The sequence below is a fragment of the Macrotis lagotis genome, chromosome 4 (genome assembly GCF_037893015.1).
Source record: "Macrotis lagotis isolate mMagLag1 chromosome 4, bilby.v1.9.chrom.fasta, whole genome shotgun sequence".
Taxonomy (NCBI): domain Eukaryota; kingdom Metazoa; phylum Chordata; class Mammalia; order Peramelemorphia; family Peramelidae; genus Macrotis; species Macrotis lagotis.
In genome coordinates this window covers 167,636,821-167,649,869 of record NC_133661.1, presented here as the reverse complement: position 1 = coordinate 167,649,869, position 13,049 = coordinate 167,636,821, and the positions used below count along the sequence as shown (strand labels likewise).

Here is a 13,049-nt window from a genome sequence, read left to right as displayed (position 1 = left end):
TGGCTAATATGACAGAAAAGGAAAATAACAAATTCTGGAAAGGATGTGGAGAAACTAGACACTAATGAACTGTGGGGGCATTGTGAACTATTCTAATTGTTCTTGAAGACATTTAAGAACTAAGTCCAAAAAGCTCTAAAATTGTGCATATCCTTTGATGCAGCAATACCACTACTAGTCTTAATCCTAAAGAAATGAAAGAAAAGGAAAAGAGCCTTTTGTGCAGCTCTTTTTAATGTGGTAAAGAATTGAAAATTGAGGGAATGTCCATTAATTGGGGAATGTCTGAACAAACTATATGACTGTGATAGAGTACTATTGTGCTATAAAAAAATGACAGAAAGATTTCAGAAAACCTGATAAGATCCATATTGAACTCATAGAAAATGAAGTAAGCAGAACCAAAATACTATACACAGTGATAGCAATGTTGTAAGGATGATCAATTACAAAAGCTGTAGCTACTGTTCAAGATAATGATCTAAGACAATTCAAAAGAACCATAATGAAAACTGTTATCCACCTCCATAGAAAGAACTGATGAACTCTGAATGTTGATTGAAGAATGCTTTTCTTTTCAAACTTTATTTCTATTGTTTTACTTTGAGTTTTTTTTTGCAACATGGTCAATATGGAAATATATTTGACTTCACATGTACAATCTCGGGGGGGGGGAACAGAAGACAAGGAAAACTAAAATTTTTTAATATAAAACTGGAAAATGTCTCAATATATAAAAATAATTTTTAAAGATATGGAAAGACTGATATGAACCAATAGAGGGAAGAGAGCAGAACCAGAAGAGCAATTTATATAACACAGATGTAATAAGAATGAACAAAAAGGACACAGTAGTAAATAACCAGAGTAACTGAGTATTTCATAAACTCATAGACTTCAGGCCCTGGGATAAGAATTCATTATTTGACAAAAAAATACTAGGAAAACTGGAAAACAATATGGCAGGAACTAGGTATAAACAAACTCTTACACCATAAACCAAGATATCAAAATGGATTCATGATTTAGACATAATAAAATTAAGAAAGAAATAATTTACCTGTTAGATCTATAGAGAAGGGAAGAATGTATGACCAAACAAGAGATAGATATCATTATGAAATAAAAAAGATAATTTTGATTATTTTAAACTAAAAAGTTTTTGCACAAGCAAAACCAGTGCAACCAAGATTGGAAGAAAAGGCAGGAAACTGGAAAAACAATTTTTACAGTCAGTGTTTCTGATAAAAAGCCTCATTTTTTCAAATTTATAGAAAACTGAGTCAAATTTATAACTTTTAAGTAATTCTCCAATTGGTAAATGGTCAAAGGATATGAATAGTCAGTTTTCAGAAGAAGAAATCAAAGTTATCAATAATTATACCTAAAAAGCTTTATCACTACTGATTAGAGAAATGTACATTACAACAACACTGAGGTACCACCTCACACCTATTAGATTGGTTAATATGACAGAAAAGGAAAATAATAAATATTGGAGAATATATGATAAAATAGGGACATTGATGTAATACTGGTGGAGTTGTGAACTGATCTAATGATTCCAAAAAACAATTTGGAACTATGCCCAAATGGCAATCAAACTCTATATACCTTTTCATCCAGTAATATCACATCTAAGTCTGCATCCCAAAGAAATCATAAAAAAGGGTAAAGGATTTGCATGTACAAAAAAATTTTTTTTTTGTGGAGGCAAAGAACTGAAAATCGAAAAGATGACTATCAACTGGGGAATAGCAGAATGAGTTGTGATATATGAATGTCTTGGAATACTATTTTGCTATAAAAAATGATAAACAAGTGGAAAAGTATGGAAAAATTTACATGAACTGATACTGAGTGAAGTAAGCAGAACAAGAACATTGTACACAGTAACAGCAACATTGTGCAATGATAGACTTTGGCTCTTCCTAGCTATACAATGATCCAAGACAGTTCTTCAAGACTTATCATAAAAAAAAACTGTCACCAGTAAAAGAACTGATGGATTTTTGCATACAGATGAAAGCATACTATTTTCACTTTTTGGGGGGCAGGAGAGGTTTGTGTTTTTTCCCTTCCTTTCCACAATATGACTAATGTGGAAATATATTTTATGTGATTGAACAACTATGACCTATATCAAATTGCTTGCCATCCTGAGAAAGGGGGAAGAGAGGGAGAAAAATTTTAAACACAAAATCTTTCAAAAAATTAATGTTAAAATTGTTTTTACATACAACTGGAAAAATACTAGTAAAAACAATAAAAAGAAATTTAGAACGGTAAATTCATTTCAGCAATTATAAAAGACTTTATGTTGATGTAATGCTAACATTCTAACATGGAGAAATGAGTGTCTCTTCAAAAACTTGAGAAACAGAATACCTGAGGGATAGTTCCATTCTGATGATTTTTAATAGAGGAAAGAAAAAAGGGAGGGAGTTAAAAGGAATACTTTGGAGAGAAATATAAAACTGGGCTTCTGAGAAAATATCACAAATAAGAAGAGAGGGTAGGGAGTACAGGAATCAGATAATTCTCATTTAGATCTGAAATAGGGGCCAACTAGGTGACATAGTGGATAGAGCACCAGTCCTGGAGTCAGGAGAACTTGAGTTCAAATCCGGCCTCAGAAACTTAATAATCCCCTAGTTGTGTGGCCATGGGCAAGTTACTTAATCCCATCGCCTTGTAAACCTACCCCTCCAAAAAAAAGATCTGAAATAAACAAAGAGACGTTGAAAACACACACACACACACACACACACACACACACACACACACACACACACACACACACAAGTTTGTTGTTAGAAATACATCAGTAAGAAGCTAGGTGGAAAGGTAATATAGCACTGTGTCTGGAGTTAGGTATACCCGAGCTCATACTTGGTGTCAGACATTTACTAGTTGTGCAAATTTAGGTAAGTCACTTAATCTCTGTATTCTGTAGTTGACTATAAAATGGAAATAGTAATGGCATGTACTTCTTGTAAGGATCAAATGAAGTAATATTTGAAAAGCATGCTATAGAAATGCTATTATTATTTCTATTATAAAAATAGTAATTATTATTATACGACGTGGAAACAAGTGAGGAGAGGGAAATGCGGTTTGTTTCTCAAATGTACTTTAAAGTTAGCAAAATTTGTCAGTTTGACTAGACCAGAAACATCATTCTATTTCCCATCTCTGTGCCCATGTCTGGGCTATCCTTCATGACTTAAATGTACATCTTCTTTCAGAATTTCTAATTTCCTTCACAATTCAAATTAAGTAGCATTTTCCTCATAATATATTTCCTGATTCTTTTGCTACTACCTTCCTCCTCATCAAAACTACCTTGTACATATGTTGTGTATATTTTATAAACAAAATAATAATTATATCAAACTATTGTTTCCAGCTCTAGTCAGAGTTCCTGATCTGGATTTGGGTTGAAGTAAGAAAACTGGGGGCTTGCCCTTGGTTAAAGCTACAGCAACAGAGGTGAGAGACCCTCCTTGGAATGAGCTCCCTGCCTAAAGTCACTTATAGACTTCAGATTGGTTGGGGGTGGGGTAGAGTGGGCTGACTGGATTTGGGATCAGAACCACACAGCTTCTATGTGCTTCTGTTCCTGCTTCGTAACCAATATATATAGCCTCTAGCCTATAGTCTCTCCTTGACACTGACCGCTACTCTTAAGAGAAAATCCCCTCTGTAGTCTTCACTGAATCTGTGACTCAACTCTGAGGTATAAATGACATGAGCTGCAAGCAAATATGTACCTGCTCCTTCTCCTTGCATAGAGTCAGATCCCTCTGTGCTGCATGAGGGATCTCACCATGCCCTAGAACACAGCCAAAGGCCTGGGAGGAATTATTGCATCATCCTGGCCAGACCACATCCCCAGTATCTGCAGACATGTCTGACAAATATATTTCCCTAGGCAACCAAGACTAGAAAAATGACTCACTGGGATTTCCCACCCTAGAATTTCTCAATCAAACTCAGATTGGTTTGTTTTCTGGTTCTTTGTATAGTTGAGTTTGTATAGTATAGTATAGTTGAGGTGGGTTGTACTAATTCCTCCTTCTCTGCCATCTTGATTGCTCTCTTACAGAGGCAGGATTTCAACACAGGTCCCAAGTTCATCTAAACTATAACTCTGAGGACTGAAAAAATGGGCAGATGTAACTGGGAGATATTCTCAGATATTATTCCCTAGTTAGAAAAATAGTTCCTTAGTAGATTCAAGGATATGAAGAAACAGTTCTCAAAAGAAGAATCACAAACTATTAACAACCAAATGAAAGGATGATCTAAATCACAAAACAATCTTGAGGTTTAGCCTCTCATCATACAAACTGGGAAAGATGATTAAAAAAATGAGAAAAGGGGGCCACTAGGTAGCGCAGTGGATAGAGCACCAGTCCTGGAGTCAGGGGTATCTGACTCTCAAATCCAGCCTCAAACACTTAATAATTACCTAGCTGTGTGGCCACTTAACCCCATTTGTCTTGTAAAAAAAAATCTTTTTTTAAATGAAAAAAATCATTTTTGGAGGAAATACAGAAGACAAGTACACTAAGTAAACAATTGTCATATATAAGGATTGATCTTAACTTTTGGAAAACAATTTGTATTTATGCACAAAAAGTGACTAAAAAAAGTATCTCTCTTTTGAACCATAGATTTCACTTAGGCATATATATCCCAAGAAGGTCATTGATAAAAAGAAAGTTCTCACATACAACAAAATATTTTTAATACCACTTTTTTGTAGTATGAAAGAAAAGAAACTTAGAAGTCCATTGACTGGGGAATACTAAATAAATTTTGTTACATGAATGTAATAGAATATCATTGTGCTATAAAAATGACATGATAAATAACAGTAAGAACAGTAAGATTTCATGAACTGATCCATGCATAAGTGAGACTGCTTGCCTCTTTCAAGGGTAAGAAGGGGCAAAAGGGAAGGAAAGAATTTAGAACTCAAAATATTTTTAAATTTCAAATTTTTTTTACTGTGACTGGAAAATATTTAATGAAATAATGAAATAATTCTTTTGTGAAACTAGATTCTTGGAGAAGATGATTCATTACTATGTCAATTCCAATGATTAGAGTGGCATCTTATCCTTCCTTCCTCAGTATTTTGGGCAGAGATACATCATATTTCTATGAATGAATGTAATATCAACTTTGTTCAACTATCTTTCTTACTATCTCCTAGCACAACAATCACCAAGATCTTGTAGAGACTAGAGAACATTTCATAATCACTGAAGAAATCCTACAGATGAACATGGTGATGAAAGAAAAAAGCAGTCATACTCTGGCATTCTGAGCTCAGTATAAGTATGCTACAGCTGAAGCAGAGCAAAGAAAGAGGAGGAAGAAAAATTATGTGCTGAATTCTATTAAGGATAATGATAAGTGTTTAAAAGAGGGCAATCAAGATGGTAAAAGGTTTTGTGATGAAAGTTTATGATCAGTTGAAAGAAACTGAGATTTTTAAAGTCAGGGGATAGAAAAGGCTAGGGTGGAGTAGGAATGTATTCAAAATCTAAAGGGCTGTTTTGGAGCAAAAGAATTTGGAAACATAGAAAGATTTAATTCTAATTGAATTTTTGTTTTTCTAGCCTTGACTGTTTAAAGTATATCCAAATCTGGAAAGTTCTTCTGGACATAACCCAAGTCTCATTTCTTCTATAATGTCTTTTCAGCAATATATATTTTCCTCAGACTATTAGAGTTTTCCTACTCTCCATCTTTGTACTAGAGCTTCCAGAGTCATAGAATGTTATGGTTTGGAAGGTCTTAAGGATCATTAAGGCAACCATCTCATTTGCTAAAGGAGGAAATTTTTGCTCAGAGAGATATATAACTTACTCTGTATTACACAGCTAGTTCCTAGCAGAAGGGGATCTAAGAATCTCCAAGGGGGTGCCAAGAAGGCAGAGTGTGGCCCTGTATTCCATACACAAATGTAGAAAATCCATCAGACCAAATTCTGAAGAACTTCACAAAAAAGTCATAGTGAATGAAGTTCAGCATCGACCTCCCAGAATTAATGGTAGGATCAAATAAGACAGGACTTGTAAAAAGCATTGAACACCTTACCTGGAATATACTATTATATAAATAATTATTCTTTCCCTCTCCTGAGTCATTTTTCAGAGTCATGTTGGCAAAAAGGAAAGATACAGAGACATCTGAAGACTTTGGGGATGGGGATGGCATTGAACCAGAAGTGTGCCAAGTATGCAGGATCAGGTCGAGGTATATACTAGAACAAGATGAGCCTTTCCAGGCTCCCAGACCCATCCTAGGGAACTGTTATGAACTGGCAGTTTTGTTATCCACTACCCAGGTTCAGGTGGAAGATCCAGTATGAACACTACAGCAACATTATTGGTACGGAAGCCAATGTTACCTTGAGAAAGGAGGAAATTCAGTTCAGAAGCAACAGAACTCTTCAGCTGGCTTACAGGAATAGAATCCAAAAACAGTCTACTCTTGCCCAGACTCAAACTCAGGAGAAGAACTTACAGAGCTCAGCTCAGGGGGCACCAATCACATTTTTTCCTGGGAGCTTGTAAGTCCCCATTCTGATCCTAAGATCCTGGAAAAACATAAAACTCAGGACCCCAAGAAAGCATCAATAGGACCAGTCCAGACATTTCTTTCAAAAGTATTGTAGAACTTAGTCCCAAGATCAACTCTGAAGTCAGAATGTAGGCTGGAAGAAGATCAAGAAAAAAGAACTCTATCATAAAGGGAAAATCAAGACTCATATCACAGGGAGAATAAGTCTAAAACATCTATAGGTAATGCCTCAGAGAAACCAGTATCCTAGAATAGATTAAGTAAAAGTTTTTAAAAAGTTAACTTTTTAAAGGAATAAAACTAAATTGAATGAAAATTGAAATGACTTGAGACAAATGAAAAAAAAAGAAAAACTGGAAAAAGATCAACAGCTTGGCACAAAATATAAAGCCTTACCTGACCAATAAATTTCCTGAAAATGAGAATGGATCAAACAGAACTCTATAAGTCAATAAGACATTTTAAAACAAAGTCAAAAGGCTGGAGGGGAAGAAAATATAAAGTATCTCATGGCAAAAACAACTGACATGGAAAATAGACCGAGGAGAAAAAAATTTAATTATCATTGGACTATCTGAAATAAGTGACCAAAAAAGGCCCAGTTGTCCTAAGAAAGTTTATAAGAAAACTGTCCAATTCTTTCAGAACCAGATGACAAGGTAGCTATACAAATCTATCAATCACCTTCTGAAAGAAACCTCAAAATGAAAACTTCCAGTAACATTATAGCCAAAATCCAGAGTTTCAAAGTCAAAGGAAACATATTGTAACCAGGAAGAAAAAATTAAAGCACTGAAAAATCAGTCAGAATCACAGCCACCATTATAAAGAAGCAGAAAACTTGGAATACAGCATTTCAGAAAGCAAAGAATAAAGGCTTATGGCCAAGAATAACTTACCCAGAACTTACTCAATATAATGCTTCGGGGGTGGGGGGGGGGTGGACCTTCAATGAAATAGAGGACTTTTAAGTACTTATGAAAAGACCAGTGCTGCCCAGAATCTTAAAAGTGCAAACAAAAGTGAAAAGAAATATAAAAAAGGCAAGCATGAATGAACAAAGATAAATGACAAAATAAGGATAATTATTTACATTCAAATATGAGATGATAAATATATCCCTGTGGAACTCTACTGTCAGAAATCATAAAGGGAGTTCATTTAGACAAATCCTAGAAGTAGTTGTTACATCTTGATGAACTAAAAAAAAATGTAAAAAGAAGTAAAAAGGACTATACTAGGGAGAAGATGGAAAAAAAAATAAGACAAAATCTTTTCACCTCCTCAGAAATAATCATCTATACAAAGGAGAACATGGGAGGAGTGGCCTTCTCATCTGAGCTGGTCAAAACAAAGGAGACAGCACCCACAAAGATGGGTATAGAAGTACATTTCACTTAACAGGAAAAAAGGGAGGAGGGAGAAGGAACTTGAGAAAGGGATGATTAAGAGAAGGGTAAGTCCTTAGCAAAACAAATTCTGAAGATGAACAAAGATATTTGTAGCTCTTTGAGGTGATAGAAAATGGTAATTTGTGAGAGTACTCATAAATTGGGGAATGGATGATTAAATTATGTTATAAAAATATGATAAAAAACTACTGTGCTAATCTCTTAGCAATATAATGACCAACCCTGATTTCTAAGGAGTAATGAAACAAGTAACCACCCTCCTGAAAGCGAGGTAAAATGGAGATTGCAGAATGAAACAAATATTTTTCTGGACATGGTTGATGTGGAAATTTGTTTTGATTTACTATACATGTTTGTAACAGGTTTTATTTTTCTTGTCTTTTCCACTGGAATGATAGGAGAAAAAAACAGATTGTGATTAAAACAAAACACATTTTAAAAAGAAACTGAAGGGGTGGCTAGGTGGCATAGTGGATAAAGCACTGGCCTTGGAGTCAGGAGTCAGGAATCCCTGGGTTCAAATCCGGTCTCAGACACTTAATAATTACCTAGCTGTGTAGCCTTGGGCAAGCCACTTAACCCCATTTACCTTGCAAAAACCTAAAAAAAAAACCCCGTTAAAAAGAAACTGAAGAAATGAGCTAATAACCTAGTTTCAATAGAAAGGCAGTGAATTAGGTGTACAAAGTTCATTTTGTTGGTTAGTTTATCTTAATTATTTTTCTTTGTATAAATGAAGGTTCATTTTGGGGAGGGAAAATGACTGTGATATAAAACAGATATTTGTTTTGTTATTTAAAAAAAATAGAATACTGGTCTTCTAACTCCTAATCAAATTCTCTTTCTACCTGACTATTGTCTCATGTGTCCTATCTTTTTATTACTGTTAAGTTCCTAGAAGGCAAGAACCATATGATTAGTTCATTCAAACCACAGCAGTAGGCACAAAATAAATGTGTCATGAATAACTACTGATGGGGACGGCTAGGTGGCGCAGTGGATAGAGCACCAGCTCTGGAGTCAGGAGAACCTGAGTTCAAATTTGACCTCAGACACTTAATAATTACCTAGCTGTGTGGCCTTGGGCAAGCCACTTAACCCCACTGCCTTGCAAAAGAAAAAAAAAAACATTTTGTGTGTGTGTGTGTGTGTGTGTGTGTGTGTGTGTGTGTGTGTGTGTGTATAACTACTGATGTAGCATTTTAACAATCTCCTTTGTGCAACAGAGAATCTAGTTTTCTCATATAGGCAATCTTTCTCCTCAGATTCTCCTACTTTGCCTTAAAAGAACTATTTATATTTCACTATTTCATTTATTCATCAATTTTTAACAGGACTTAGAAAAGGATCAATAGGAATTCAACAAACAGTGTGCTTACTAACAAGATAGAAAGAAGAGTCATATAGATTGTCAGGGATTAGATAGCCTATTTATGACAAGAAAAACTAATACAATACTTGGGTTGAAGTAAAAGGCTATGCTTAGACAGTACTAAGGTTAAAGACAAAGTAAAATAAAAGGAATAGAAAGAGTCAGTCTGAGAGAAAAAGCACTGTTTTTGAAATCAAGTTCTTATGCTTACTAGTTTGATTTTAGGTCCACAATCAAACATGTGACACTTTAAGAAAATATACACATGTAAATCATTCTTCTTTCTTCTGCTTTATATGTCATTTTAATTTCTCCTACAGAAAAATGTGATGGATTTTGAAAGAAAATATCCAAGAAATAATGTCAATTGACTATTTCCATTCCAAAATTTATGATGATGTTTGTCCTTTATTCTTGGAGAAGACCATGACATTGGAGAGATGATGCCATGACATGTGTAAGAGGATGCTGTGCTACGTCAACAATCTCGTTTCTCCTTCAGAACCATCTGAGTTCAGTGGCCAGATATTAATCAGGATGACTGGAGATGGCCCTGTTTGTGAGGCAATCAGGGTTAAGTGACTTGTCCAAGGTCACACAGTTAGTAAATGTCAAGTGTCTGAGGCAGGATTTGAACTCCCATCCCCCCTGATTGTACCACCTAGCTACCCCTTCCAAAAATATCTCATCATTGTATATATATTGTATTCAGCATGTTATAAATCATACTCTTAGAATACTGGTCAATTCATTTCACCCACCTCAGTTCCATAACTTTAAAATGTAATAATGGGTATATGACATATTTATTAGTTTTGTAAGGAAAGTACTCTATAAACCCCACTTTGCCATATGACCATTGTTACTATCATTAATGAAGTCAAAATCTTTTAGAAAATTTTAGAACAAGATTACAAAAAGTTCATGTAAACTGAATTAATCAACAAAGAAAAAAACCAAAGTTTTTGTGGTTTTATGACATTTTAAAGTAATTTATCAAATAAAAATGTGCAAATGAGTAAAGGAAAAAGTTCATGAAGCTGAAGCATAAAATACTGAGATCTTAAAATCACATTTTAAAGTATCCATCAGGCATTCCTTATTCTTCTAAGAAAGACAGAAAAAGATCAGAAAGAAAGTTAAGGAAATCAGAAACCTGAAAGAATAAAATCTTGAAAACTGAGGAATAATTCCTGTTAATGGATTATGAATTTTAAGACTTTCTTTTCAAAAAAGAGCACAATACTGAAAAATGCTGAAAAAATGGTTTATGAAGCTAAACTATCTAATCTCTGATTTTTCTTAATATGTCCTACTTAATTTTTAAAGTATGAAATAAGAATATAAAGTGTTAAAAAGTCAAAAGCATGTAATTTATTGGATTCAAGTTAATATTTAGGTGATCAAAGATTAACATCATCTTGTAAAATAGCTGATTATCCCATATATAATTTTATTTTTAAAATACCACAAAATAAGTTGTTTACAAGTGTATGTTAAATTTTTTACTATATTTTAAAAATAAACCCATTAACAAGTTGTTGATTATGAACAGTTAGAAACAGTACAAACACTGCTACAGACTGGTAACTTATTAGCTAAGCACATAAGAAATGAATGTATAGGCCTTTCATTGCTTTAAACACTATGGTCTTTTCACTTAACCTGTGATTAAATTTCATGGTGTTAAAGTGAATACAGACTAAGGATATCAGAATATTTAGGCAGACTAACTGGAGACATGAGAAATATTTTGGGCTATTTTATTTTTAAATGAGTTAAAATATATCAAAAAGTGATTCTAATACAAAATTACTGACAAAAGATATATGAAACTTCTTTTATCTGGGTACCACTGCTATATTCATAAGAACACTCCAATTTTACTTTTATAACAAATCCTTGCCCAACCACTTCAAAAAGATCTGATATAAACTACCCTTAACTATTACAATGTACTAAAAATTGTTTATTAAAAACAAAAACAAGAAAATCCATTTAATATTTAATAATAGATATTGTATAATATAAAGCACTTTTTTTACAACTTTAAAGTATTCTAAAATCAAATTTATTAGTCTGAAACTAAAATAGAAATGTTTGAAGTTACAGTAAGATTTGTGTGTTCACTGTTCAAATGAAAATAAGCAATCAGTGTCAACTATTATATTTTCATTTTGGTTCCTCAAACAATCCTTACAGGAATGGGAAAGTGCATTTCAGAAAACAATGCAAGAATTATCAAAAAATATATTTTTTAAAAAACCAAAATCAAACAATTATGTGGCTACTACTAAATCAGGTATTTTAACACTACCTTCTAGAAATATTTCCAAGTTAAATTTCAACTATAGATCACCTAGAAATCCAAAAAATGAGCTAAAATCAAAATAAAAATATGCTGTGATTAAGAAACTTCATATATAGATCTAACTTTATATATATTATATATATACATATATATATATAAATAGATCACATAATAGATCAAACTTGCTTGAATTATCACTTATCTCTGCTTTGTCTCCAAAAAGTTAGTTTAAGAAAAAAAAATTTAAATAGAAATATCACTAAATCATAGCTGTCTACTACAACTAGTCATTAGAGTCAAAAATGCTTATCTTTTCTCTTTTTCATCCCAGTGATCTATAGGTACTAAGTGACACTATTTTTAATTTGTGGAAAGAACAAAAATATAGACTAAGGATGGTAACAAAAACTGGCTACCAGACATCAAAATGGAAGGGGGGAAATCTATAATAACCTATTGGTTGACCTAATTGTTCAGCTAAATTAATTTATTTTTCATATTCCATATAATCATTGGGAGCCCCAATATCATAGTGTAGACAGAAATAAGTTATCTTTGCAAAACTTATAATTTATCAACTAGAATTGCTTCTAACAGATTTTTTAATATATAAAATTTTCCAGAGTTTTGATATCTTCCAAGTACACTGTATTGTTTAATCTACTATAATTTTCTTAAAATACTCACACTAAGTGGTATAGAAAAGTCAAATATAAGCTTCAACATTTTTTTTTTGCTGCTCAATAAGTTAGGACAGAGCAAAACACCATAATAAATATATTAATAAGATAACTACAACATCATGGAAAATGCATGCTATTCAAAACCAGATCCAAAGAATTACAATTTGAAAAGCAATATTGATAAAATATTGAATTACAGTATAAAATAAAAGTGAGCTTGAACTAGAGACTAATGAAAAGGGTGGAAACTTTAAATTCCTGTGGTTCCAGCTATGTGCAAATGTAAATACCATTTTATTATTTCTGTTATAAATATGCAGAGCAATATTTATTTAATCTACCATTTCTGTCATCAAATAAAAGCATGTTATATTAAAAAGCAGGTCTTCTTATCTTTAAATTTTTAAGTCACTATCTTGATGCATTAAGTGATTTTGCATTATATAATTAAAGCAAAAAAAATCATCAAGCTAATAGTCCTGCTTTGCAAAGAAAATTTAAACATGAGTCCACAGGAATTATATGCCACTAATCAAAAGAAAAAAATTCACTAAAATAAGATTAAACCTGTCAATTATAATTTAAAGCTTCTTTCACTTAAGCCATAAAAACTATTGCTTAAGATGCTAAGAAGTTTTCAAAAAATACACTTCTCCTTTCAAATAATATAA

At 32.9% G+C, this 13,049-nt stretch overlaps 1 protein-coding gene across 4 annotated transcripts in view; it reads right to left on the bottom strand.

Annotated features, from left to right (window-relative positions):
- The window catches only part of NEDD4 (NEDD4 E3 ubiquitin protein ligase), a 158,635-nt gene that overhangs the window by 89,859 nt on the left and 55,727 nt on the right, over positions 1–13,049 (bottom strand). The gene's annotated exons all lie outside the window — the stretch shown is intronic.